The 24,168-nt window shown below is 46.5% G+C and overlaps 15 non-coding genes and 1 pseudogene across 15 annotated transcripts; all 16 read right to left on the reverse strand.

Moving 5' to 3' along the window:
• Nucleotides 1-894: 894 nt before the first annotated feature.
• LOC142267308 (U2 spliceosomal RNA) lies at nucleotides 895-1,085 on the reverse strand. Its single transcript, XR_012733222.1, has one exon. It is a non-coding gene; the product is annotated as a U2 spliceosomal RNA (small nuclear RNA).
• Nucleotides 1,086-2,472: 1,387 nt separating this feature from the next.
• On the reverse strand, nucleotides 2,473-2,668 carry LOC142267268 (U2 spliceosomal RNA). The gene has a single exon (XR_012733189.1). It is a non-coding gene; the product is annotated as a U2 spliceosomal RNA (small nuclear RNA).
• Nucleotides 2,669-3,352: 684 nt separating this feature from the next.
• On the reverse strand, nucleotides 3,353-3,479 carry LOC142267274 (U2 spliceosomal RNA; annotated as a pseudogene).
• Nucleotides 3,480-4,866: 1,387 nt separating this feature from the next.
• On the reverse strand, nucleotides 4,867-5,057 carry LOC142267320 (U2 spliceosomal RNA). Its single transcript, XR_012733233.1, has one exon. It is a non-coding gene; the product is annotated as a U2 spliceosomal RNA (small nuclear RNA).
• A 1,387-nt stretch (nucleotides 5,058-6,444) lies between these two features.
• LOC142267248 (U2 spliceosomal RNA) lies at nucleotides 6,445-6,635 on the reverse strand. Its single transcript, XR_012733173.1, has one exon. It is a non-coding gene; the product is annotated as a U2 spliceosomal RNA (small nuclear RNA).
• Nucleotides 6,636-8,022: 1,387 nt separating this feature from the next.
• On the reverse strand, nucleotides 8,023-8,213 carry LOC142267261 (U2 spliceosomal RNA). Its single transcript, XR_012733184.1, has one exon. It is a non-coding gene; the product is annotated as a U2 spliceosomal RNA (small nuclear RNA).
• Nucleotides 8,214-9,600: 1,387 nt separating this feature from the next.
• Nucleotides 9,601-9,791, reverse strand: LOC142267273 (U2 spliceosomal RNA). Its single transcript, XR_012733192.1, has one exon. It is a non-coding gene; the product is annotated as a U2 spliceosomal RNA (small nuclear RNA).
• Nucleotides 9,792-11,178: 1,387 nt separating this feature from the next.
• LOC142267276 (U2 spliceosomal RNA) lies at nucleotides 11,179-11,369 on the reverse strand. The gene has a single exon (XR_012733193.1). It is a non-coding gene; the product is annotated as a U2 spliceosomal RNA (small nuclear RNA).
• A 1,387-nt stretch (nucleotides 11,370-12,756) lies between these two features.
• Nucleotides 12,757-12,947, reverse strand: LOC142267278 (U2 spliceosomal RNA). Its single transcript, XR_012733194.1, has one exon. It is a non-coding gene; the product is annotated as a U2 spliceosomal RNA (small nuclear RNA).
• Nucleotides 12,948-14,334: 1,387 nt separating this feature from the next.
• LOC142267279 (U2 spliceosomal RNA) lies at nucleotides 14,335-14,525 on the reverse strand. Its single transcript, XR_012733195.1, has one exon. It is a non-coding gene; the product is annotated as a U2 spliceosomal RNA (small nuclear RNA).
• A 1,387-nt stretch (nucleotides 14,526-15,912) lies between these two features.
• LOC142267280 (U2 spliceosomal RNA) lies at nucleotides 15,913-16,103 on the reverse strand. Its single transcript, XR_012733196.1, has one exon. It is a non-coding gene; the product is annotated as a U2 spliceosomal RNA (small nuclear RNA).
• A 1,387-nt stretch (nucleotides 16,104-17,490) lies between these two features.
• Nucleotides 17,491-17,681, reverse strand: LOC142267281 (U2 spliceosomal RNA). The gene has a single exon (XR_012733197.1). It is a non-coding gene; the product is annotated as a U2 spliceosomal RNA (small nuclear RNA).
• Nucleotides 17,682-19,068: 1,387 nt separating this feature from the next.
• LOC142267282 (U2 spliceosomal RNA) lies at nucleotides 19,069-19,259 on the reverse strand. Its single transcript, XR_012733198.1, has one exon. It is a non-coding gene; the product is annotated as a U2 spliceosomal RNA (small nuclear RNA).
• A 1,387-nt stretch (nucleotides 19,260-20,646) lies between these two features.
• Nucleotides 20,647-20,837, reverse strand: LOC142267283 (U2 spliceosomal RNA). The gene has a single exon (XR_012733199.1). It is a non-coding gene; the product is annotated as a U2 spliceosomal RNA (small nuclear RNA).
• A 1,387-nt stretch (nucleotides 20,838-22,224) lies between these two features.
• LOC142267285 (U2 spliceosomal RNA) lies at nucleotides 22,225-22,415 on the reverse strand. Its single transcript, XR_012733201.1, has one exon. It is a non-coding gene; the product is annotated as a U2 spliceosomal RNA (small nuclear RNA).
• A 1,387-nt stretch (nucleotides 22,416-23,802) lies between these two features.
• LOC142267265 (U2 spliceosomal RNA) lies at nucleotides 23,803-23,998 on the reverse strand. The gene has a single exon (XR_012733187.1). It is a non-coding gene; the product is annotated as a U2 spliceosomal RNA (small nuclear RNA).
• Nucleotides 23,999-24,168: the final 170 nt, after the last annotated feature.

Below are 24,168 nucleotides of genomic sequence, written 5' to 3' on the forward strand. Positions count from 1 at the left end.
TCCACAAAGAACAACTTCTTCTGCGCAGCTTGTTTTCTAGGCAGCAGCGCTATTGTGATGTCATCGGGGGGCATTGTGACAAGCCGCCAGTGTTCCGTCTCTTCATGTTGTGCACAGTTCAAACGGAAAATACATCAACAGGCAGACTACAGAAAAGCTTACTATCAAAGGTTAGAGGGGGGCTTTCTCAGAGGGCTTTTTACAGTTTTTCTATTCCCAATTAGCCGTTTAAGTGTACTTATTGAAAGTAGTAATTCTTTCATAGGCCGCCCTTTCTTAGTATTTGACGTTCCTTATATTGCGGTATGAGGCTTCGCAGTAGGTTGCAAACATTCATCACCCATGACTGTCCCCAATTGAGCTCAGAAGCTCAATGTCTATCATGACCTCTCTTTTAGAATGTCCAAGAGCAAGCAAACTATTCCTCCAGGAGAGGGCGCCAACAGACTACTAAAGAGATCATCATTACTCAAAGAAAACCCCAAAAACCAATGCATGATAGGAATAAACAGGTAACTTTCTTTGGAGTGGAAGCGGAGAGATCGCACCAGATGCCAATTCTAGATGTTATCACACCTGTGGTCACTGCAGCAGCAGGTGAATCCACTTTGTCCAAAAGGGATCTATTCCATTCAATTGCAAATGATCTAGATAAGACAGAGAACTGCAGCACGGGGACATAGCCGAGTTGGTCAGGTTGAGTGGTGATGAGTTTGCTATTTGGATGAATAAAGAAAGTCAAAAGTGTGAAAGATAAAAAACAAAAGGAGGAAGTGTGAAAAGTGAATGGGCCAAATTGAGGTGCATATGAAGACGTATGCTTTCTTCCAATTCATTAAATCGGGCTAATATGAATCAGGTGAATTGAGTTCTGCTTTTGGAAACTGGGTTAAGAAGGGGTGCACCGTTCCTGGAGGTACTGCAATACCAGGTCAATGCGTGGAGTGGACAGAGCAAGCTCTTTTTCCATCTCCCTGTTCTAAAAATCCATTTAATATATGGTCCCCAGATAGGGGACGTATCAGATATTAAACTGATAAGAACAGATACTACACTTGATCTTAGCCAAAAGGCCGAGAAGCGATAACCAGAATTGGTTTGGGCCTCGAGTGGCACCCTGGCCTATGCCGGACACATCTTAGGGAGAGAGAGCGAGAGGGAGACAAACCCACGCCTACACAAGACATTTTGTCACCCAAGCCAACCCTTGAAAAGGCTGCTTTGCAGAGCCAAAACAAGAAGAATGGTGCGTTTTGCAGCCGCCGCCCACTGCAATGAATCTGAATAACTCCTCCTTTAGGGCGCAAGCAACTCCCCTCCCCCTTGCAGTCTTTCCAATTCACGATACAAAAAGACGGACAGGACAGGTTGCCTGACTTTCCGTCACTGCCACCCTTTGCCATCCTTACCCGTAGAAAGCCCTTTCATCATCCCCAAACCCTAATCTTTTCCCTTTCCTTCCCAGCCCCCAAACCCTGCCCTCTGTACCTTTCTCACCACCCGCTTCCCTTCTCCTGTCATCCCCCTACCACCCGGGAAAAAAAGAGATTGCCCCCTCCTTCCACTAGCCCACCCTCCCACCCAAAGAACAACTTCTTCTGCGCAGCTTGTTTTCTAGGCAGCAGCGCTATTGTGATGTCATCGGGGGGCATTGTGACAAGCCGCCAGTGTTCCGTCTCTTCATGTTGTGCACAGTTCAAACGGAAAATACATCAACAGGCAGACTACAGAAAAGCTTACTATCAAAGGTTAGAGGGGGGCTTTCTCAGAGGGCTTTTTACAGTTTTTCTATTCCCAATTAGCCGTTTAAGTGTACTTATTGAAAGTAGTAATTCTTTCATAGGCCGCCCTTTCTTAGTATTTGACGTTCCTTATATTGCGGTATGAGGCTTCGCAGTAGGTTGCAAACATTCATCACCCATGACTGTCCCCAATTGAGCTCAGAAGCTCAATGTCTATCATGACCTCTCTTTTAGAATGTCCAAGAGCAAGCAAACTATTCCTCCAGGAGAGGGCGCCAACAGACTACTAAAGAGATCATCATTACTCAAAGAAAACCCCAAAAACCAATGCATGATAGGAATAAACAGGTAACTTTCTTTGGAGTGGAAGCGGAGAGATCGCACCAGATGCCAATTCTAGATGTTATCACACCTGTGGTCACTGCAGCAGCAGGTGAATCCACTTTGTCCAAAAGGGATCTATTCCATTCAATTGCAAATGATCTAGATAAGACAGAGAACTGCAGCACGGGGACATAGCCGAGTTGGTCAGGTTGAGTGGTGATGAGTTTGCTATTTGGATGAATAAAGAAAGTCAAAAGTGTGAAAGATAAAAAACAAAAGGAGGAAGTGTGAAAAGTGAATGGGCCAAATTGAGGTGCATATGAAGACGTATGCTTTCTTCCAATTCATTAAATCGGGCTAATATGAATCAGGTGAATTGAGTTCTGCTTTTGGAAACTGGGTTAAGAAGGGGTGCACCGTTCCTGGAGGTACTGCAATACCAGGTCAATGCGTGGAGTGGACAGAGCAAGCTCTTTTTCCATCTCCCTGTTCTAAAAATCCATTTAATATATGGTCCCCAGATAGGGGACGTATCAGATATTAAACTGATAAGAACAGATTTTGATTTAATGAAGCTTTCCAAAGCACCGCAAAAAATGCATGACCGAAGTCACACCAAAAACAGTGCCAAGGCTAGGATTCGTGTGGACCCCTCCGTGAGGAGAGGGTCCCCAAAAATCAACCCCGTCCCTCCGAGCCAGAAGGCCACAGCAAGGGTCAGGGATCTTCGGTGCTCCCCCAAGCCGAAGCCTGGTTGAGCCTTGTCGTTGCTCCCAGCGTCCACCCAGGCATCTTACCCAAGTGGAGTAGAGAGCTACTAGTTGTTGGTTTCGCAGCCGAAACTGCCCGGACCGTCAACCGGTGTTGGTTTCTCAGCCCAAGGCTAACCGGACCTCCAACCGGGTGTTGGTTTCTCAGCCGAAGCTGACCCGGACCTCCAACCGGGTGTTGGTTTCTCAGCCGAAGCTGACCCAGACCTCCAACCGGGTGTTGGTTTCTCAGCCGAAGCTGACCCGGACCTCCAACCGGGTGTTGGTTTCTCAGCAAAAAGCTGAACGGACCTCCGACCATGATTATAAAAATTTCCCTTCCTAGCCAGAAGGCCGGGATAGAGCAATATGCTCAGAAAGTATGAAAGGGCAAGGTACGGTGTGCTACAGAGCCCAAGGCTCGCCGGGGTCCCAAGCCAGCAAGCTCAGACTCACTCCAGGGTCGTCAGTCCTGGGGCACATTGCACCATAGCCCCCACACTTACTCAGTCTAATAGCCTCGATCCTGGTAGGGCCATGTTTTCCTCTAGATGAATATACTATACATTAAGAGTACTAGCAAGCGCAACCTTCCAGTGTGCATTGCATCTGCCGAGCCTCACAGATACTACACTTGATCTTAGCCAAAAGGCCGAGAAGCGATAACCAGAATTGGTTTGGGCCTCGAGTGGCACCCTGGCCTATGCCGGACACATCTTAGGGAGAGAGAGCGAGAGGGAGACAAACCCACGCCTACACAAGACATTTTGTCACCCAAGCCAACCCTTGAAAAGGCTGCTTTGCAGAGCCAAAACAAGAAGAATGGTGCGTTTTGCAGCCGCCGCCCACTGCAATGAATCTGAATAACTCCTCCTTTAGGGCGCAAGCAACTCCCCTCCCCCTTGCAGTCTTTCCAATTCACGATACAAAAAGACGGACAGGACAGGTTGCCTGACTTTCCGTCACTGCCACCCTTTGCCATCCTTACCCGTAGAAAGCCCTTTCATCATCCCCAAACCCTAATCTTTTCCCTTTCCTTCCCAGCCCCCAAACCCTGCCCTCTGTACCTTTCTCACCACCCGCTTCCCTTCTCCTGTCATCCCCCTACCACCCGGGAAAAAAAGAGATTGCCCCCTCCTTCCACTAGCCCACCCTCCCACCCAAAGAACAACTTCTTCTGCGCAGCTTGTTTTCTAGGCAGCAGCGCTATTGTGATGTCATCGGGGGGCATTGTGACAAGCCGCCAGTGTTCCGTCTCTTCATGTTGTGCACAGTTCAAACGGAAAATACATCAACAGGCAGACTACAGAAAAGCTTACTATCAAAGGTTAGAGGGGGGCTTTCTCAGAGGGCTTTTTACAGTTTTTCTATTCCCAATTAGCCGTTTAAGTGTACTTATTGAAAGTAGTAATTCTTTCATAGGCCGCCCTTTCTTAGTATTTGACGTTCCTTATATTGCGGTATGAGGCTTCGCAGTAGGTTGCAAACATTCATCACCCATGACTGTCCCCAATTGAGCTCAGAAGCTCAATGTCTATCATGACCTCTCTTTTAGAATGTCCAAGAGCAAGCAAACTATTCCTCCAGGAGAGGGCGCCAACAGACTACTAAAGAGATCATCATTACTCAAAGAAAACCCCAAAAACCAATGCATGATAGGAATAAACAGGTAACTTTCTTTGGAGTGGAAGCGGAGAGATCGCACCAGATGCCAATTCTAGATGTTATCACACCTGTGGTCACTGCAGCAGCAGGTGAATCCACTTTGTCCAAAAGGGATCTATTCCATTCAATTGCAAATGATCTAGATAAGACAGAGAACTGCAGCACGGGGACATAGCCGAGTTGGTCAGGTTGAGTGGTGATGAGTTTGCTATTTGGATGAATAAAGAAAGTCAAAAGTGTGAAAGATAAAAAACAAAAGGAGGAAGTGTGAAAAGTGAATGGGCCAAATTGAGGTGCATATGAAGACGTATGCTTTCTTCCAATTCATTAAATCGGGCTAATATGAATCAGGTGAATTGAGTTCTGCTTTTGGAAACTGGGTTAAGAAGGGGTGCACCGTTCCTGGAGGTACTGCAATACCAGGTCAATGCGTGGAGTGGACAGAGCAAGCTCTTTTTCCATCTCCCTGTTCTAAAAATCCATTTAATATATGGTCCCCAGATAGGGGACGTATCAGATATTAAACTGATAAGAACAGATACTACACTTGATCTTAGCCAAAAGGCCGAGAAGCGATAACCAGAATTGGTTTGGGCCTCGAGTGGCACCCTGGCCTATGCCGGACACATCTTAGGGAGAGAGAGCGAGAGGGAGACAAACCCACGCCTACACAAGACATTTTGTCACCCAAGCCAACCCTTGAAAAGGCTGCTTTGCAGAGCCAAAACAAGAAGAATGGTGCGTTTTGCAGCCGCCGCCCACTGCAATGAATCTGAATAACTCCTCCTTTAGGGCGCAAGCAACTCCCCTCCCCCTTGCAGTCTTTCCAATTCACGATACAAAAAGACGGACAGGACAGGTTGCCTGACTTTCCGTCACTGCCACCCTTTGCCATCCTTACCCGTAGAAAGCCCTTTCATCATCCCCAAACCCTAATCTTTTCCCTTTCCTTCCCAGCCCCCAAACCCTGCCCTCTGTACCTTTCTCACCACCCGCTTCCCTTCTCCTGTCATCCCCCTACCACCCGGGAAAAAAAGAGATTGCCCCCTCCTTCCACTAGCCCACCCTCCCACCCAAAGAACAACTTCTTCTGCGCAGCTTGTTTTCTAGGCAGCAGCGCTATTGTGATGTCATCGGGGGGCATTGTGACAAGCCGCCAGTGTTCCGTCTCTTCATGTTGTGCACAGTTCAAACGGAAAATACATCAACAGGCAGACTACAGAAAAGCTTACTATCAAAGGTTAGAGGGGGGCTTTCTCAGAGGGCTTTTTACAGTTTTTCTATTCCCAATTAGCCGTTTAAGTGTACTTATTGAAAGTAGTAATTCTTTCATAGGCCGCCCTTTCTTAGTATTTGACGTTCCTTATATTGCGGTATGAGGCTTCGCAGTAGGTTGCAAACATTCATCACCCATGACTGTCCCCAATTGAGCTCAGAAGCTCAATGTCTATCATGACCTCTCTTTTAGAATGTCCAAGAGCAAGCAAACTATTCCTCCAGGAGAGGGCGCCAACAGACTACTAAAGAGATCATCATTACTCAAAGAAAACCCCAAAAACCAATGCATGATAGGAATAAACAGGTAACTTTCTTTGGAGTGGAAGCGGAGAGATCGCACCAGATGCCAATTCTAGATGTTATCACACCTGTGGTCACTGCAGCAGCAGGTGAATCCACTTTGTCCAAAAGGGATCTATTCCATTCAATTGCAAATGATCTAGATAAGACAGAGAACTGCAGCACGGGGACATAGCCGAGTTGGTCAGGTTGAGTGGTGATGAGTTTGCTATTTGGATGAATAAAGAAAGTCAAAAGTGTGAAAGATAAAAAACAAAAGGAGGAAGTGTGAAAAGTGAATGGGCCAAATTGAGGTGCATATGAAGACGTATGCTTTCTTCCAATTCATTAAATCGGGCTAATATGAATCAGGTGAATTGAGTTCTGCTTTTGGAAACTGGGTTAAGAAGGGGTGCACCGTTCCTGGAGGTACTGCAATACCAGGTCAATGCGTGGAGTGGACAGAGCAAGCTCTTTTTCCATCTCCCTGTTCTAAAAATCCATTTAATATATGGTCCCCAGATAGGGGACGTATCAGATATTAAACTGATAAGAACAGATACTACACTTGATCTTAGCCAAAAGGCCGAGAAGCGATAACCAGAATTGGTTTGGGCCTCGAGTGGCACCCTGGCCTATGCCGGACACATCTTAGGGAGAGAGAGCGAGAGGGAGACAAACCCACGCCTACACAAGACATTTTGTCACCCAAGCCAACCCTTGAAAAGGCTGCTTTGCAGAGCCAAAACAAGAAGAATGGTGCGTTTTGCAGCCGCCGCCCACTGCAATGAATCTGAATAACTCCTCCTTTAGGGCGCAAGCAACTCCCCTCCCCCTTGCAGTCTTTCCAATTCACGATACAAAAAGACGGACAGGACAGGTTGCCTGACTTTCCGTCACTGCCACCCTTTGCCATCCTTACCCGTAGAAAGCCCTTTCATCATCCCCAAACCCTAATCTTTTCCCTTTCCTTCCCAGCCCCCAAACCCTGCCCTCTGTACCTTTCTCACCACCCGCTTCCCTTCTCCTGTCATCCCCCTACCACCCGGGAAAAAAAGAGATTGCCCCCTCCTTCCACTAGCCCACCCTCCCACCCAAAGAACAACTTCTTCTGCGCAGCTTGTTTTCTAGGCAGCAGCGCTATTGTGATGTCATCGGGGGGCATTGTGACAAGCCGCCAGTGTTCCGTCTCTTCATGTTGTGCACAGTTCAAACGGAAAATACATCAACAGGCAGACTACAGAAAAGCTTACTATCAAAGGTTAGAGGGGGGCTTTCTCAGAGGGCTTTTTACAGTTTTTCTATTCCCAATTAGCCGTTTAAGTGTACTTATTGAAAGTAGTAATTCTTTCATAGGCCGCCCTTTCTTAGTATTTGACGTTCCTTATATTGCGGTATGAGGCTTCGCAGTAGGTTGCAAACATTCATCACCCATGACTGTCCCCAATTGAGCTCAGAAGCTCAATGTCTATCATGACCTCTCTTTTAGAATGTCCAAGAGCAAGCAAACTATTCCTCCAGGAGAGGGCGCCAACAGACTACTAAAGAGATCATCATTACTCAAAGAAAACCCCAAAAACCAATGCATGATAGGAATAAACAGGTAACTTTCTTTGGAGTGGAAGCGGAGAGATCGCACCAGATGCCAATTCTAGATGTTATCACACCTGTGGTCACTGCAGCAGCAGGTGAATCCACTTTGTCCAAAAGGGATCTATTCCATTCAATTGCAAATGATCTAGATAAGACAGAGAACTGCAGCACGGGGACATAGCCGAGTTGGTCAGGTTGAGTGGTGATGAGTTTGCTATTTGGATGAATAAAGAAAGTCAAAAGTGTGAAAGATAAAAAACAAAAGGAGGAAGTGTGAAAAGTGAATGGGCCAAATTGAGGTGCATATGAAGACGTATGCTTTCTTCCAATTCATTAAATCGGGCTAATATGAATCAGGTGAATTGAGTTCTGCTTTTGGAAACTGGGTTAAGAAGGGGTGCACCGTTCCTGGAGGTACTGCAATACCAGGTCAATGCGTGGAGTGGACAGAGCAAGCTCTTTTTCCATCTCCCTGTTCTAAAAATCCATTTAATATATGGTCCCCAGATAGGGGACGTATCAGATATTAAACTGATAAGAACAGATACTACACTTGATCTTAGCCAAAAGGCCGAGAAGCGATAACCAGAATTGGTTTGGGCCTCGAGTGGCACCCTGGCCTATGCCGGACACATCTTAGGGAGAGAGAGCGAGAGGGAGACAAACCCACGCCTACACAAGACATTTTGTCACCCAAGCCAACCCTTGAAAAGGCTGCTTTGCAGAGCCAAAACAAGAAGAATGGTGCGTTTTGCAGCCGCCGCCCACTGCAATGAATCTGAATAACTCCTCCTTTAGGGCGCAAGCAACTCCCCTCCCCCTTGCAGTCTTTCCAATTCACGATACAAAAAGACGGACAGGACAGGTTGCCTGACTTTCCGTCACTGCCACCCTTTGCCATCCTTACCCGTAGAAAGCCCTTTCATCATCCCCAAACCCTAATCTTTTCCCTTTCCTTCCCAGCCCCCAAACCCTGCCCTCTGTACCTTTCTCACCACCCGCTTCCCTTCTCCTGTCATCCCCCTACCACCCGGGAAAAAAAGAGATTGCCCCCTCCTTCCACTAGCCCACCCTCCCACCCAAAGAACAACTTCTTCTGCGCAGCTTGTTTTCTAGGCAGCAGCGCTATTGTGATGTCATCGGGGGGCATTGTGACAAGCCGCCAGTGTTCCGTCTCTTCATGTTGTGCACAGTTCAAACGGAAAATACATCAACAGGCAGACTACAGAAAAGCTTACTATCAAAGGTTAGAGGGGGGCTTTCTCAGAGGGCTTTTTACAGTTTTTCTATTCCCAATTAGCCGTTTAAGTGTACTTATTGAAAGTAGTAATTCTTTCATAGGCCGCCCTTTCTTAGTATTTGACGTTCCTTATATTGCGGTATGAGGCTTCGCAGTAGGTTGCAAACATTCATCACCCATGACTGTCCCCAATTGAGCTCAGAAGCTCAATGTCTATCATGACCTCTCTTTTAGAATGTCCAAGAGCAAGCAAACTATTCCTCCAGGAGAGGGCGCCAACAGACTACTAAAGAGATCATCATTACTCAAAGAAAACCCCAAAAACCAATGCATGATAGGAATAAACAGGTAACTTTCTTTGGAGTGGAAGCGGAGAGATCGCACCAGATGCCAATTCTAGATGTTATCACACCTGTGGTCACTGCAGCAGCAGGTGAATCCACTTTGTCCAAAAGGGATCTATTCCATTCAATTGCAAATGATCTAGATAAGACAGAGAACTGCAGCACGGGGACATAGCCGAGTTGGTCAGGTTGAGTGGTGATGAGTTTGCTATTTGGATGAATAAAGAAAGTCAAAAGTGTGAAAGATAAAAAACAAAAGGAGGAAGTGTGAAAAGTGAATGGGCCAAATTGAGGTGCATATGAAGACGTATGCTTTCTTCCAATTCATTAAATCGGGCTAATATGAATCAGGTGAATTGAGTTCTGCTTTTGGAAACTGGGTTAAGAAGGGGTGCACCGTTCCTGGAGGTACTGCAATACCAGGTCAATGCGTGGAGTGGACAGAGCAAGCTCTTTTTCCATCTCCCTGTTCTAAAAATCCATTTAATATATGGTCCCCAGATAGGGGACGTATCAGATATTAAACTGATAAGAACAGATACTACACTTGATCTTAGCCAAAAGGCCGAGAAGCGATAACCAGAATTGGTTTGGGCCTCGAGTGGCACCCTGGCCTATGCCGGACACATCTTAGGGAGAGAGAGCGAGAGGGAGACAAACCCACGCCTACACAAGACATTTTGTCACCCAAGCCAACCCTTGAAAAGGCTGCTTTGCAGAGCCAAAACAAGAAGAATGGTGCGTTTTGCAGCCGCCGCCCACTGCAATGAATCTGAATAACTCCTCCTTTAGGGCGCAAGCAACTCCCCTCCCCCTTGCAGTCTTTCCAATTCACGATACAAAAAGACGGACAGGACAGGTTGCCTGACTTTCCGTCACTGCCACCCTTTGCCATCCTTACCCGTAGAAAGCCCTTTCATCATCCCCAAACCCTAATCTTTTCCCTTTCCTTCCCAGCCCCCAAACCCTGCCCTCTGTACCTTTCTCACCACCCGCTTCCCTTCTCCTGTCATCCCCCTACCACCCGGGAAAAAAAGAGATTGCCCCCTCCTTCCACTAGCCCACCCTCCCACCCAAAGAACAACTTCTTCTGCGCAGCTTGTTTTCTAGGCAGCAGCGCTATTGTGATGTCATCGGGGGGCATTGTGACAAGCCGCCAGTGTTCCGTCTCTTCATGTTGTGCACAGTTCAAACGGAAAATACATCAACAGGCAGACTACAGAAAAGCTTACTATCAAAGGTTAGAGGGGGGCTTTCTCAGAGGGCTTTTTACAGTTTTTCTATTCCCAATTAGCCGTTTAAGTGTACTTATTGAAAGTAGTAATTCTTTCATAGGCCGCCCTTTCTTAGTATTTGACGTTCCTTATATTGCGGTATGAGGCTTCGCAGTAGGTTGCAAACATTCATCACCCATGACTGTCCCCAATTGAGCTCAGAAGCTCAATGTCTATCATGACCTCTCTTTTAGAATGTCCAAGAGCAAGCAAACTATTCCTCCAGGAGAGGGCGCCAACAGACTACTAAAGAGATCATCATTACTCAAAGAAAACCCCAAAAACCAATGCATGATAGGAATAAACAGGTAACTTTCTTTGGAGTGGAAGCGGAGAGATCGCACCAGATGCCAATTCTAGATGTTATCACACCTGTGGTCACTGCAGCAGCAGGTGAATCCACTTTGTCCAAAAGGGATCTATTCCATTCAATTGCAAATGATCTAGATAAGACAGAGAACTGCAGCACGGGGACATAGCCGAGTTGGTCAGGTTGAGTGGTGATGAGTTTGCTATTTGGATGAATAAAGAAAGTCAAAAGTGTGAAAGATAAAAAACAAAAGGAGGAAGTGTGAAAAGTGAATGGGCCAAATTGAGGTGCATATGAAGACGTATGCTTTCTTCCAATTCATTAAATCGGGCTAATATGAATCAGGTGAATTGAGTTCTGCTTTTGGAAACTGGGTTAAGAAGGGGTGCACCGTTCCTGGAGGTACTGCAATACCAGGTCAATGCGTGGAGTGGACAGAGCAAGCTCTTTTTCCATCTCCCTGTTCTAAAAATCCATTTAATATATGGTCCCCAGATAGGGGACGTATCAGATATTAAACTGATAAGAACAGATACTACACTTGATCTTAGCCAAAAGGCCGAGAAGCGATAACCAGAATTGGTTTGGGCCTCGAGTGGCACCCTGGCCTATGCCGGACACATCTTAGGGAGAGAGAGCGAGAGGGAGACAAACCCACGCCTACACAAGACATTTTGTCACCCAAGCCAACCCTTGAAAAGGCTGCTTTGCAGAGCCAAAACAAGAAGAATGGTGCGTTTTGCAGCCGCCGCCCACTGCAATGAATCTGAATAACTCCTCCTTTAGGGCGCAAGCAACTCCCCTCCCCCTTGCAGTCTTTCCAATTCACGATACAAAAAGACGGACAGGACAGGTTGCCTGACTTTCCGTCACTGCCACCCTTTGCCATCCTTACCCGTAGAAAGCCCTTTCATCATCCCCAAACCCTAATCTTTTCCCTTTCCTTCCCAGCCCCCAAACCCTGCCCTCTGTACCTTTCTCACCACCCGCTTCCCTTCTCCTGTCATCCCCCTACCACCCGGGAAAAAAAGAGATTGCCCCCTCCTTCCACTAGCCCACCCTCCCACCCAAAGAACAACTTCTTCTGCGCAGCTTGTTTTCTAGGCAGCAGCGCTATTGTGATGTCATCGGGGGGCATTGTGACAAGCCGCCAGTGTTCCGTCTCTTCATGTTGTGCACAGTTCAAACGGAAAATACATCAACAGGCAGACTACAGAAAAGCTTACTATCAAAGGTTAGAGGGGGGCTTTCTCAGAGGGCTTTTTACAGTTTTTCTATTCCCAATTAGCCGTTTAAGTGTACTTATTGAAAGTAGTAATTCTTTCATAGGCCGCCCTTTCTTAGTATTTGACGTTCCTTATATTGCGGTATGAGGCTTCGCAGTAGGTTGCAAACATTCATCACCCATGACTGTCCCCAATTGAGCTCAGAAGCTCAATGTCTATCATGACCTCTCTTTTAGAATGTCCAAGAGCAAGCAAACTATTCCTCCAGGAGAGGGCGCCAACAGACTACTAAAGAGATCATCATTACTCAAAGAAAACCCCAAAAACCAATGCATGATAGGAATAAACAGGTAACTTTCTTTGGAGTGGAAGCGGAGAGATCGCACCAGATGCCAATTCTAGATGTTATCACACCTGTGGTCACTGCAGCAGCAGGTGAATCCACTTTGTCCAAAAGGGATCTATTCCATTCAATTGCAAATGATCTAGATAAGACAGAGAACTGCAGCACGGGGACATAGCCGAGTTGGTCAGGTTGAGTGGTGATGAGTTTGCTATTTGGATGAATAAAGAAAGTCAAAAGTGTGAAAGATAAAAAACAAAAGGAGGAAGTGTGAAAAGTGAATGGGCCAAATTGAGGTGCATATGAAGACGTATGCTTTCTTCCAATTCATTAAATCGGGCTAATATGAATCAGGTGAATTGAGTTCTGCTTTTGGAAACTGGGTTAAGAAGGGGTGCACCGTTCCTGGAGGTACTGCAATACCAGGTCAATGCGTGGAGTGGACAGAGCAAGCTCTTTTTCCATCTCCCTGTTCTAAAAATCCATTTAATATATGGTCCCCAGATAGGGGACGTATCAGATATTAAACTGATAAGAACAGATACTACACTTGATCTTAGCCAAAAGGCCGAGAAGCGATAACCAGAATTGGTTTGGGCCTCGAGTGGCACCCTGGCCTATGCCGGACACATCTTAGGGAGAGAGAGCGAGAGGGAGACAAACCCACGCCTACACAAGACATTTTGTCACCCAAGCCAACCCTTGAAAAGGCTGCTTTGCAGAGCCAAAACAAGAAGAATGGTGCGTTTTGCAGCCGCCGCCCACTGCAATGAATCTGAATAACTCCTCCTTTAGGGCGCAAGCAACTCCCCTCCCCCTTGCAGTCTTTCCAATTCACGATACAAAAAGACGGACAGGACAGGTTGCCTGACTTTCCGTCACTGCCACCCTTTGCCATCCTTACCCGTAGAAAGCCCTTTCATCATCCCCAAACCCTAATCTTTTCCCTTTCCTTCCCAGCCCCCAAACCCTGCCCTCTGTACCTTTCTCACCACCCGCTTCCCTTCTCCTGTCATCCCCCTACCACCCGGGAAAAAAAGAGATTGCCCCCTCCTTCCACTAGCCCACCCTCCCACCCAAAGAACAACTTCTTCTGCGCAGCTTGTTTTCTAGGCAGCAGCGCTATTGTGATGTCATCGGGGGGCATTGTGACAAGCCGCCAGTGTTCCGTCTCTTCATGTTGTGCACAGTTCAAACGGAAAATACATCAACAGGCAGACTACAGAAAAGCTTACTATCAAAGGTTAGAGGGGGGCTTTCTCAGAGGGCTTTTTACAGTTTTTCTATTCCCAATTAGCCGTTTAAGTGTACTTATTGAAAGTAGTAATTCTTTCATAGGCCGCCCTTTCTTAGTATTTGACGTTCCTTATATTGCGGTATGAGGCTTCGCAGTAGGTTGCAAACATTCATCACCCATGACTGTCCCCAATTGAGCTCAGAAGCTCAATGTCTATCATGACCTCTCTTTTAGAATGTCCAAGAGCAAGCAAACTATTCCTCCAGGAGAGGGCGCCAACAGACTACTAAAGAGATCATCATTACTCAAAGAAAACCCCAAAAACCAATGCATGATAGGAATAAACAGGTAACTTTCTTTGGAGTGGAAGCGGAGAGATCGCACCAGATGCCAATTCTAGATGTTATCACACCTGTGGTCACTGCAGCAGCAGGTGAATCCACTTTGTCCAAAAGGGATCTATTCCATTCAATTGCAAATGATCTAGATAAGACAGAGAACTGCAGCACGGGGACATAGCCGAGTTGGTCAGGTTGAGTGGTGATGAGTTTGCTATTTGGATGAATAAAGAAAGTCAAAAGTGTGAAAGATAAAAAAAAAAAGGAGGAAGTGTGAAAAGTGAATGGGCCAAATTGAGGTGCATATGAAGACGTATGCTTTCTTCCAATTCATTAAATCGGGCTAATATGAATCAGGTGAATTGAGTTCTGCTTTTGGAAACTGGGTTAAGAAGGGGTGCACCGTTCCTGGAGGTACTGCAATACCAGGTCAATGCGTGGAGTGGACAGAGCAAGCTCTTTTTCCATCTCCCTGTTCTAAAAATCCATTTAATATATGGTCCCCAGATAGGGGACGTATCAGATATTAAACTGATAAGAACAGATACTACACTTGATCTTAGCCAAAAGGCCGAGAAGCGATAACCAGAATTGGTTTGGGCCTCGAGTGGCACCCTGGCCTATGCCGGACACATCTTAGGGAGAGAGAGCGAGAGGGAGACAAACCCACGCCTACACAAGACATTTTGTCACCCAAGCCAACCCTTGAAAAGGCTGCTTTGCAGAGCCAAAACAAGAAGAATGGTGCGTTTTGCAGCCGCCGCCCACTGCAATGAATCTGAATAACTCCTCCTTTAGGGCGCAAGCAACTCCCCTCCCCCTTGCAGTCTTTCCAATTCACGATACAAAAAGACGGACAGGACAGGTTGCCTGACTTTCCGTCACTGCCACCCTTTGCCATCCTTACCCGTAGAAAGCCCTTTCATCATCCCCAAACCCTAATCTTTTCCCTTTCCTTCCCAGCCCCCAAACCCTGCCCTCTGTACCTTTCTCACCACCCGCTTCCCTTCTCCTGTCATCCCCCTACCACCCGGGAAAAAAAGAGATTGCCCCCTCCTTCCACTAGCCCACCCTCCCACCCAAAGAACAACTTCTTCTGCGCAGCTTGTTTTCTAGGCAGCAGCGCTATTGTGATGTCATCGGGGGGCATTGTGACAAGCCGCCAGTGTTCCGTCTCTTCATGTTGTGCACAGTTCAAACGGAAAATACATCAACAGGCAGACTACAGAAAAGCTTACTATCAAAGGTTAGAGGGGGGCTTTCTCAGAGGGCTTTTTACAGTTTTTCTATTCCCAATTAGCCGTTTAAGTGTACTTATTGAAAGTAGTAATTCTTTCATAGGCCGCCCTTTCTTAGTATTTGACGTTCCTTATATTGCGGTATGAGGCTTCGCAGTAGGTTGCAAACATTCATCACCCATGACTGTCCCCAATTGAGCTCAGAAGCTCAATGTCTATCATGACCTCTCTTTTAGAATGTCCAAGAGCAAGCAAACTATTCCTCCAGGAGAGGGCGCCAACAGACTACTAAAGAGATCATCATTACTCAAAGAAAACCCCAAAAACCAATGCATGATAGGAATAAACAGGTAACTTTCTTTGGAGTGGAAGCGGAGAGATCGCACCAGATGCCAATTCTAGATGTTATCACACCTGTGGTCACTGCAGCAGCAGGTGAATCCACTTTGTCCAAAAGGGATCTATTCCATTCAATTGCAAATGATCTAGATAAGACAGAGAACTGCAGCACGGGGACATAGCCGAGTTGGTCAGGTTGAGTGGTGATGAGTTTGCTATTTGGATGAATAAAGAAAGTCAAAAGTGTGAAAGATAAAAAACAAAAGGAGGAAGTGTGAAAAGTGAATGGGCCAAATTGAGGTGCATATGAAGACGTATGCTTTCTTCCAATTCATTAAATCGGGCTAATATGAATCAGGTGAATTGAGTTCTGCTTTTGGAAACTGGGTTAAGAAGGGGTGCACCGTTCCTGGAGGTACTGCAATACCAGGTCAATGCGTGGAGTGGACAGAGCAAGCTCTTTTTCCATCTCCCTGTTCTAAAAATCCATTTAATATATGGTCCCCAGATAGGGGACGTATCAGATATTAAACTGATAAGAACAGATACTACACTTGATCTTAGCCAAAAGGCCGAGAAGCGATAACCAGAATTGGTTTGGGCCTCGAGTGGCACCCTGGCCTATGCCGGACACATCTTAGGGAGAGAGAGCGAGAGGGAGACAAACCCACGCCTACACAAGACATTTTGTCACCCAAGCCAACCCTTGAAAAGGCTGCTTTGCAGAGCCAAAACAAGAAGAATGGTGCGTTTTGCAGCCGCCGCCCACTGCAATGAATCTGAATAACTCCTCCTTTAGGGCGCAAGCAACTCCCCTCCCCCTTGCAGTCTTTCCAATTCACGATACAAAAAGACGGACAGGACAGGTTGCCTGACTTTCCGTCACTGCCACCCTTTGCCATCCTTACCCGTAGAAAGCCCTTTCATCATCCCCAAACCCTAATCTTTTCCCTTTCCTTCCCAGCCCCCAAACCCTGCCCTCTGTACCTTTCTCACCACCCGCTTCCCTTCTCCTGTCATCCCCCTACCACCCGGGAAAAAAAGAGATTGCCCCCTCCTTCCACTAGCCCACCCTCCCACCCAAAGAACAACTTCTTCTGCGCAGCTTGTTTTCTAGGCAGCAGCGCTATTGTGATGTCATCGGGGGGCATTGTGACAAGCCGCCAGTGTTCCGTCTCTTCATGTTGTGCACAGTTCAAACGGAAAATACATCAACAGGCAGACTACAGAAAAGCTTACTATCAAAGGTTAGAGGGGGGCTTTCTCAGAGGGCTTTTTACAGTTTTTCTATTCCCAATTAGCCGTTTAAGTGTACTTATTGAAAGTAGTAATTCTTTCATAGGCCGCCCTTTCTTAGTATTTGACGTTCCTTATATTGCGGTATGAGGCTTCGCAGTAGGTTGCAAACATTCATCACCCATGACTGTCCCCAATTGAGCTCAGAAGCTCAATGTCTATCATGACCTCTCTTTTAGAATGTCCAAGAGCAAGCAAACTATTCCTCCAGGAGAGGGCGCCAACAGACTACTAAAGAGATCATCATTACTCAAAGAAAACCCCAAAAACCAATGCATGATAGGAATAAACAGGTAACTTTCTTTGGAGTGGAAGCGGAGAGATCGCACCAGATGCCAATTCTAGATGTTATCACACCTGTGGTCACTGCAGCAGCAGGTGAATCCACTTTGTCCAAAAGGGATCTATTCCATTCAATTGCAAATGATCTAGATAAGACAGAGAACTGCAGCACGGGGACATAGCCGAGTTGGTCAGGTTGAGTGGTGATGAGTTTGCTATTTGGATGAATAAAGAAAGTCAAAAGTGTGAAAGATAAAAAACAAAAGGAGGAAGTGTGAAAAGTGAATGGGCCAAATTGAGGTGCATATGAAGACGTATGCTTTCTTCCAATTCATTAAATCGGGCTAATATGAATCAGGTGAATTGAGTTCTGCTTTTGGAAACTGGGTTAAGAAGGGGTGCACCGTTCCTGGAGGTACTGCAATACCAGGTCAATGCGTGGAGTGGACAGAGCAAGCTCTTTTTCCATCTCCCTGTTCTAAAAATCCATTTAATATATGGTCCCCAGATAGGGGACGTATCAGATATTAAACTGATAAGAACAGATACTACACTTGATCTTAGCCAAAAGGCCGAGAAGCGATAACCAGAATTGGTTTGGGCCTCGAGTGGCACCCTGGCCTATGCCGGACACATCTTAGGGAGAGAGAGCGAGAGGGAGACAAACCCACGCCTACACAAGACATTTTGTCACCCAAGCCAACCCTTGAAAAGGCTGCTTTGCAGAGCCAAAACAAGAAGAATGGTGCGTTTTGCAGCCGCCGCCCACTGCAATGAATCTGAATAACTCCTCCTTTAGGGCGCAAGCAACTCCCCTCCCCCTTGCAGTCTTTCCAATTCACGATACAAAAAGACGGACAGGACAGGTTGCCTGACTTTCCGTCACTGCCACCCTTTGCCATCCTTACCCGTAGAAAGCCCTTTCATCATCCCCAAACCCTAATCTTTTCCCTTTCCTTCCCAGCCCCCAAACCCTGCCCTCTGTACCTTTCTCACCACCCGCTTCCCTTCTCCTGTCATCCCCCTACCACCCGGGAAAAAAAGAGATTGCCCCCTCCTTCCACTAGCCCACCCTCCCACCCAAAGAACAACTTCTTCTGCGCAGCTTGTTTTCTAGGCAGCAGCGCTATTGTGATGTCATCGGGGGGCATTGTGACAAGCCGCCAGTGTTCCGTCTCTTCATGTTGTGCACAGTTCAAACGGAAAATACATCAACAGGCAGACTACAGAAAAGCTTACTATCAAAGGTTAGAGGGGGGCTTTCTCAGAGGGCTTTTTACAGTTTTTCTATTCCCAATTAGCCGTTTAAGTGTACTTATTGAAAGTAGTAATTCTTTCATAGGCCGCCCTTTCTTAGTATTTGACGTTCCTTATATTGCGGTATGAGGCTTCGCAGTAGGTTGCAAACATTCATCACCCATGACTGTCCCCAATTGAGCTCAGAAGCTCAATGTCTATCATGACCTCTCTTTTAGAATGTCCAAGAGCAAGCAAACTATTCCTCCAGGAGAGGGCGCCAACAGACTACTAAAGAGATCATCATTACTCAAAGAAAACCCCAAAAACCAATGCATGATAGGAATAAACAGGTAACTTTCTTTGGAGTGGAAGCGGAGAGATCGCACCAGATGCCAATTCTAGATGTTATCACACCTGTGGTCACTGCAGCAGCAGGTGAATCCACTTTGTCCAAAAGGGATCTATTCCATTCAATTGCAAATGATCTAGATAAGACAGAGAACTGCAGCACGGGGACATAGCCGAGTTGGTCAGGTTGAGTGGTGATGAGTTTGCTATTTGGATGAATAAAGAAAGTCAAAAGTGTGAAAGATAAAAAACAAAAGGAGGAAGTGTGAAAAGTGAATGGGCCAAATTGAGGTGCATATGAAGACGTATGCTTTCTTCCAATTCATTAAATCGGGCTAATATGAATCAGGTGAATTGAGTTCTGCTTTTGGAAACTGGGTTAAGAAGGGGTGCACCGTTCCTGGAGGTACTGCAATACCAGGTCAATGCGTGGAGTGGACAGAGCAAGCTCTTTTTCCATCTCCCTGTTCTAAAAATCCATTTAATATATGGTCCCCAGATAGGGGACGTATCAGATATTAAACTGATAAGAACAGATACTACACTTGATCTTAGCCAAAAGGCCGAGAAGCGATAACCAGAATTGGTTTGGGCCTCGAGTGGCACCCTGGCCTATGCCGGACACATCTTAGGGAGAGAGAGCGAGAGGGAGACAAACCCACGCCTACACAAGACATTTTGTCACCCAAGCCAACCCTTGAAAAGGCTGCTTTGCAGAGCCAAAACAAGAAGAATGGTGCGTTTTGCAGCCGCCGCCCACTGCAATGAATCTGAATAACTCCTCCTTTAGGGCGCAAGCAACTCCCCTCCCCCTTGCAGTCTTTCCAATTCACGATACAAAAAGACGGACAGGACAGGTTGCCTGACTTTCCGTCACTGCCACCCTTTGCCATCCTTACCCGTAGAAAGCCCTTTCATCATCCCCAAACCCTAATCTTTTCCCTTTCCTTCCCAGCCCCCAAACCCTGCCCTCTGTACCTTTCTCACCACCCGCTTCCCTTCTCCTGTCATCCCCCTACCACCCGGGAAAAAAAGAGATTGCCCCCTCCTTCCACTAGCCCACCCTCCCACCCAAAGAACAACTTCTTCTGCGCAGCTTGTTTTCTAGGCAGCAGCGCTATTGTGATGTCATCGGGGGGCATTGTGACAAGCCGCCAGTGTTCCGTCTCTTCATGTTGTGCACAGTTCAAACGGAAAATACATCAACAGGCAGACTACAGAAAAGCTTACTATCAAAGGTTAGAGGGGGGCTTTCTCAGAGGGCTTTTTACAGTTTTTCTATTCCCAATTAGCCGTTTAAGTGTACTTATTGAAAGTAGTAATTCTTTCATAGGCCGCCCTTTCTTAGTATTTGACGTTCCTTATATTGCGGTATGAGGCTTCGCAGTAGGTTGCAAACATTCATCACCCATGACTGTCCCCAATTGAGCTCAGAAGCTCAATGTCTATCATGACCTCTCTTTTAGAATGTCCAAGAGCAAGCAAACTATTCCTCCAGGAGAGGGCGCCAACAGACTACTAAAGAGATCATCATTACTCAAAGAAAACCCCAAAAACCAATGCATGATAGGAATAAACAGGTAACTTTCTTTGGAGTGGAAGCGGAGAGATCGCACCAGATGCCAATTCTAGATGTTATCACACCTGTGGTCACTGCAGCAGCAGGTGAATCCACTTTGTCCAAAAGGGATCTATTCCATTCAATTGCAAATGATCTAGATAAGACAGAGAACTGCAGCACGGGGACATAGCCGAGTTGGTCAGGTTGAGTGGTGATGAGTTTGCTATTTGGATGAATAAAGAAAGTCAAAAGTGTGAAAGATAAAAAACAAAAGGAGGAAGTGTGAAAAGTGAATGGGCCAAATTGAGGTGCATATGAAGACGTATGCTTTCTTCCAATTCATTAAATCGGGCTAATATGAATCAGGTGAATTGAGTTCTGCTTTTGGAAACTGGGTTAAGAAGGGGTGCACCGTTCCTGGAGGTACTGCAATACCAGGTCAATGCGTGGAGTGGACAGAGCAAGCTCTTTTTCCATCTCCCTGTTCTAAAAATCCATTTAATATATGGTCCCCAGATAGGGGACGTATCAGATATTAAACTGATAAGAACAGATACTACACTTGATCTTAGCCAAAAGGCCGAGAAGCGATAACCAGAATTGGTTTGGGCCTCGAGTGGCACCCTGGCCTATGCCGGACACATCTTAGGGAGAGAGAGCGAGAGGGAGACAAACCCACGCCTACACAAGACATTTTGTCACCCAAGCCAACCCTTGAAAAGGCTGCTTTGCAGAGCCAAAACAAGAAGAATGGTGCGTTTTGCAGCCGCCGCCCACTGCAATGAATCTGAATAACTCCTCCTTTAGGGCGCAAGCAACTCCCCTCCCCCTTGCAGTCTTTCCAATTCACGATACAAAAAGACGGACAGGACAGGTTGCCTGACTTTCCGTCACTGCCACCCTTTGCCATCCTTACCCGTAGAAAGCCCTTTCATCATCCCCAAACCCTAATCTTTTCCCTTTCCTTCCCAGCCCCCAAACCCTGCCCTCTGTACCTTTCTCACCACCCGCTTCCCTTCTCCTGTCATCCCCCTACCACCCGGGAAAAAAAGAGATTGCCCCCTCCTTCCACTAGCCCACCCTCCCACCCAAAGAACAACTTCTTCTGCGCAGCTTGTTTTCTAGGCAGCAGCGCTATTGTGATGTCATCGGGGGGCATTGTGACAAGCCGCCAGTGTTCCGTCTCTTCATGTTGTGCACAGTTCAAACGGAAAATACATCAACAGGCAGACTACAGAAAAGCTTACTATCAAAGGTTAGAGGGGGGCTTTCTCAGAGGGCTTTTTACAGTTTTTCTATTCCCAATTAGCCGTTTAAGTGTACTTATTGAAAGTAGTAATTCTTTCATAGGCCGCCCTTTCTTAGTATTTGACGTTCCTTATATTGCGGTATGAGGCTTCGCAGTAGGTTGCAAACATTCATCACCCATGACTGTCCCCAATTGAGCTCAGAAGCTCAATGTCTATCATGACCTCTCTTTTAGAATGTCCAAGAGCAAGCAAACTATTCCTCCAGGAGAGGGCGCCAACAGACTACTAAAGAGATCATCATTACTCAAAGAAAACCCCAAAAACCAATGCATGATAGGAATAAACAGGTAACTTTCTTTGGAGTGGAAGCGGAGAGATCGCACCAGATGCCAATTCTAGATGTTATCACACCTGTGGTCACTGCAGCAGCAGGTGAATCCACTTTGTCCAAAAGGGATCTATTCCATTCAATTGCAAATGATCTAGATAAGACAGAGAACTGCAGCACGGGGACATAGCCGAGTTGGTCAGGTTGAGTGGTGATGAGTTTGCTATTTGGATGAATAAAGAAAGTCAAAAGTGTGAAAGATAAAAAACAAAAGGAGGAAGTGTGAAAAGTGAATGGGCCAAATTGAGGTGCATATGAAGACGTATGCTTTCTTCCAATTCATTAAATCGGGCTAATATGAATCAGGTGAATTGAGTTCTGCTTTTGGAAACTGGGTTAAGAAGGGGTGCACCGTTCCTGGAGGTACTGCAATACCAGGTCAATGCGTGGAGTGGACAGAGCAAGCTCTTTTTCCATCTCCCTGTTCTAAAAATCCATTTAATATATGGTCCCCAGATAGGGGACGTATCAGATATTAAACTGATAAGAACAGATACTACACTTGATCTTAGCCAAAAGGCCGAGAAGCGATAACCAGAATTGGTTTGGGCCTCGAGTGGCACCCTGGCCTATGCCGGACACATCTTAGGGAGAGAGAGCGAGAGGGAGACAAACCCACGCCTACACAAGACATTTTGTCACCCAAGCCAACCCTTGAAAAGGCTGCTTTGCAGAGCCAAAACAAGAAGAATGGTGCGTTTTGCAGCCGCCGCCCACTGCAATGAATCTGAATAACTCCTCCTTTAGGGCGCAAGCAACTCCCCTCCCCCTTGCAGTCTTTCCAATTCACGATACAAAAAGACGGACAGGACAGGTTGCCTGACTTTCCGTCACTGCCACCCTTTGCCATCCTTACCCGTAGAAAGCCCTTTCATCATCCCCAAACCCTAATCTTTTCCCTTTCCTTCCCAGCCCCCAAACCCTGCCCTCTGTACCTTTCTCACCACCCGCTTCCCTTCTCCTGTCATCCCCCTACCACCCGGGAAAAAAAGAGATTGCCCCCTCCTTCCACTAGCCCACCCTCCCACCCAAAGAACAACTTCTTCTGCGCAGCTTGTTTTCTAGGCAGCAGCGCTATTGTGATGTCATCGGGGGGCATTGTGACAAGCCGCCAGTGTTCCGTCTCTTCATGTTGTGCACAGTTCAAACGGAAAATACATCAACAGGCAGACTACAGAAAAGCTTACTATCAAAGGTTAGAGGGGGGCTTTCTCAGAGGGCTTTTTACAGTTTTTCTATTCCCAATTAGCCGTTTAAGTGTACTTATTGAAAGTAGTAATTCTTTCATAGGCCGCCCTTTCTTAGTATTTGACGTTCCTTATATTGCGGTATGAGGCTTCGCAGTAGGTTGCAAACATTCATCACCCATGACTGTCCCCAATTGAGCTCAGAAGCTCAATGTCTATCATGACCTCTCTTTTAGAATGTCCAAGAGCAAGCAAACTATTCCTCCAGGAGAGGGCGCCAACAGACTACTAAAGAGATCATCATTACTCAAAGAAAACCCCAAAAACCAATGCATGATAGGAATAAACAGGTAACTTTCTTTGGAGTGGAAGCGGAGAGATCGCACCAGATGCCAATTCTAGATGTTATCACACCTGTGGTCACTGCAGCAGCAGGTGAATCCACTTTGTCCAAAAGGGATCTATTCCATTCAATTGCAAATGATCTAGATAAGACAGAGAACTGCAGCACGGGGACATAGCCGAGTTGGTCAGGTTGAGTGGTGATGAGTTTGCTATTTGGATGAATAAAGAAAGTCAAAAGTGTGAAAGATAAAAAACAAAAGGAGGAAGTGTGAAAAGTGAATGGGCCAAATTGAGGTGCATATGAAGACGTATGCTTTCTTCCAATTCATTAAATCGGGCTAATATGAATCAGGTGAATTGAGTTCTGCTTTTGGAAACTGGGTTAAGAAGGGGTGCACCGTTCCTGGAGGTACTGCAATACCAGGTCAATGCGTGGAGTGGACAGAGCAAGCTCTTTTTCCATCTCCCTGTTCTAAAAATCCATTTAATATATGGTCCCCAGATAGGGGACGTATCAGATATTAAACTGATAAGAACAGATTTTGATTTAATGAAGCTTTCCAAAGCACCACAAAAAATGCATGACCGAAGTCACACCAAAAACAGTGCAAAGGCTAGGATTCGTGTGGACCCCACCGTGAGGAGAGGGTCCCCAAAAATCAACCCCGTCCCTCCGAGCCAGAAGGCCACAGCAAGGGTCAGGGATCTTCGGTGCTCCCCCAAGCCGAAGCCTGGTTGAGCCTTGTCGTTGCT

Source organism: Anomaloglossus baeobatrachus, unplaced genomic scaffold (genome assembly GCF_048569485.1).
Source record: "Anomaloglossus baeobatrachus isolate aAnoBae1 unplaced genomic scaffold, aAnoBae1.hap1 Scaffold_2942, whole genome shotgun sequence".
Classification (NCBI taxonomy): domain Eukaryota; kingdom Metazoa; phylum Chordata; class Amphibia; order Anura; family Aromobatidae; genus Anomaloglossus; species Anomaloglossus baeobatrachus.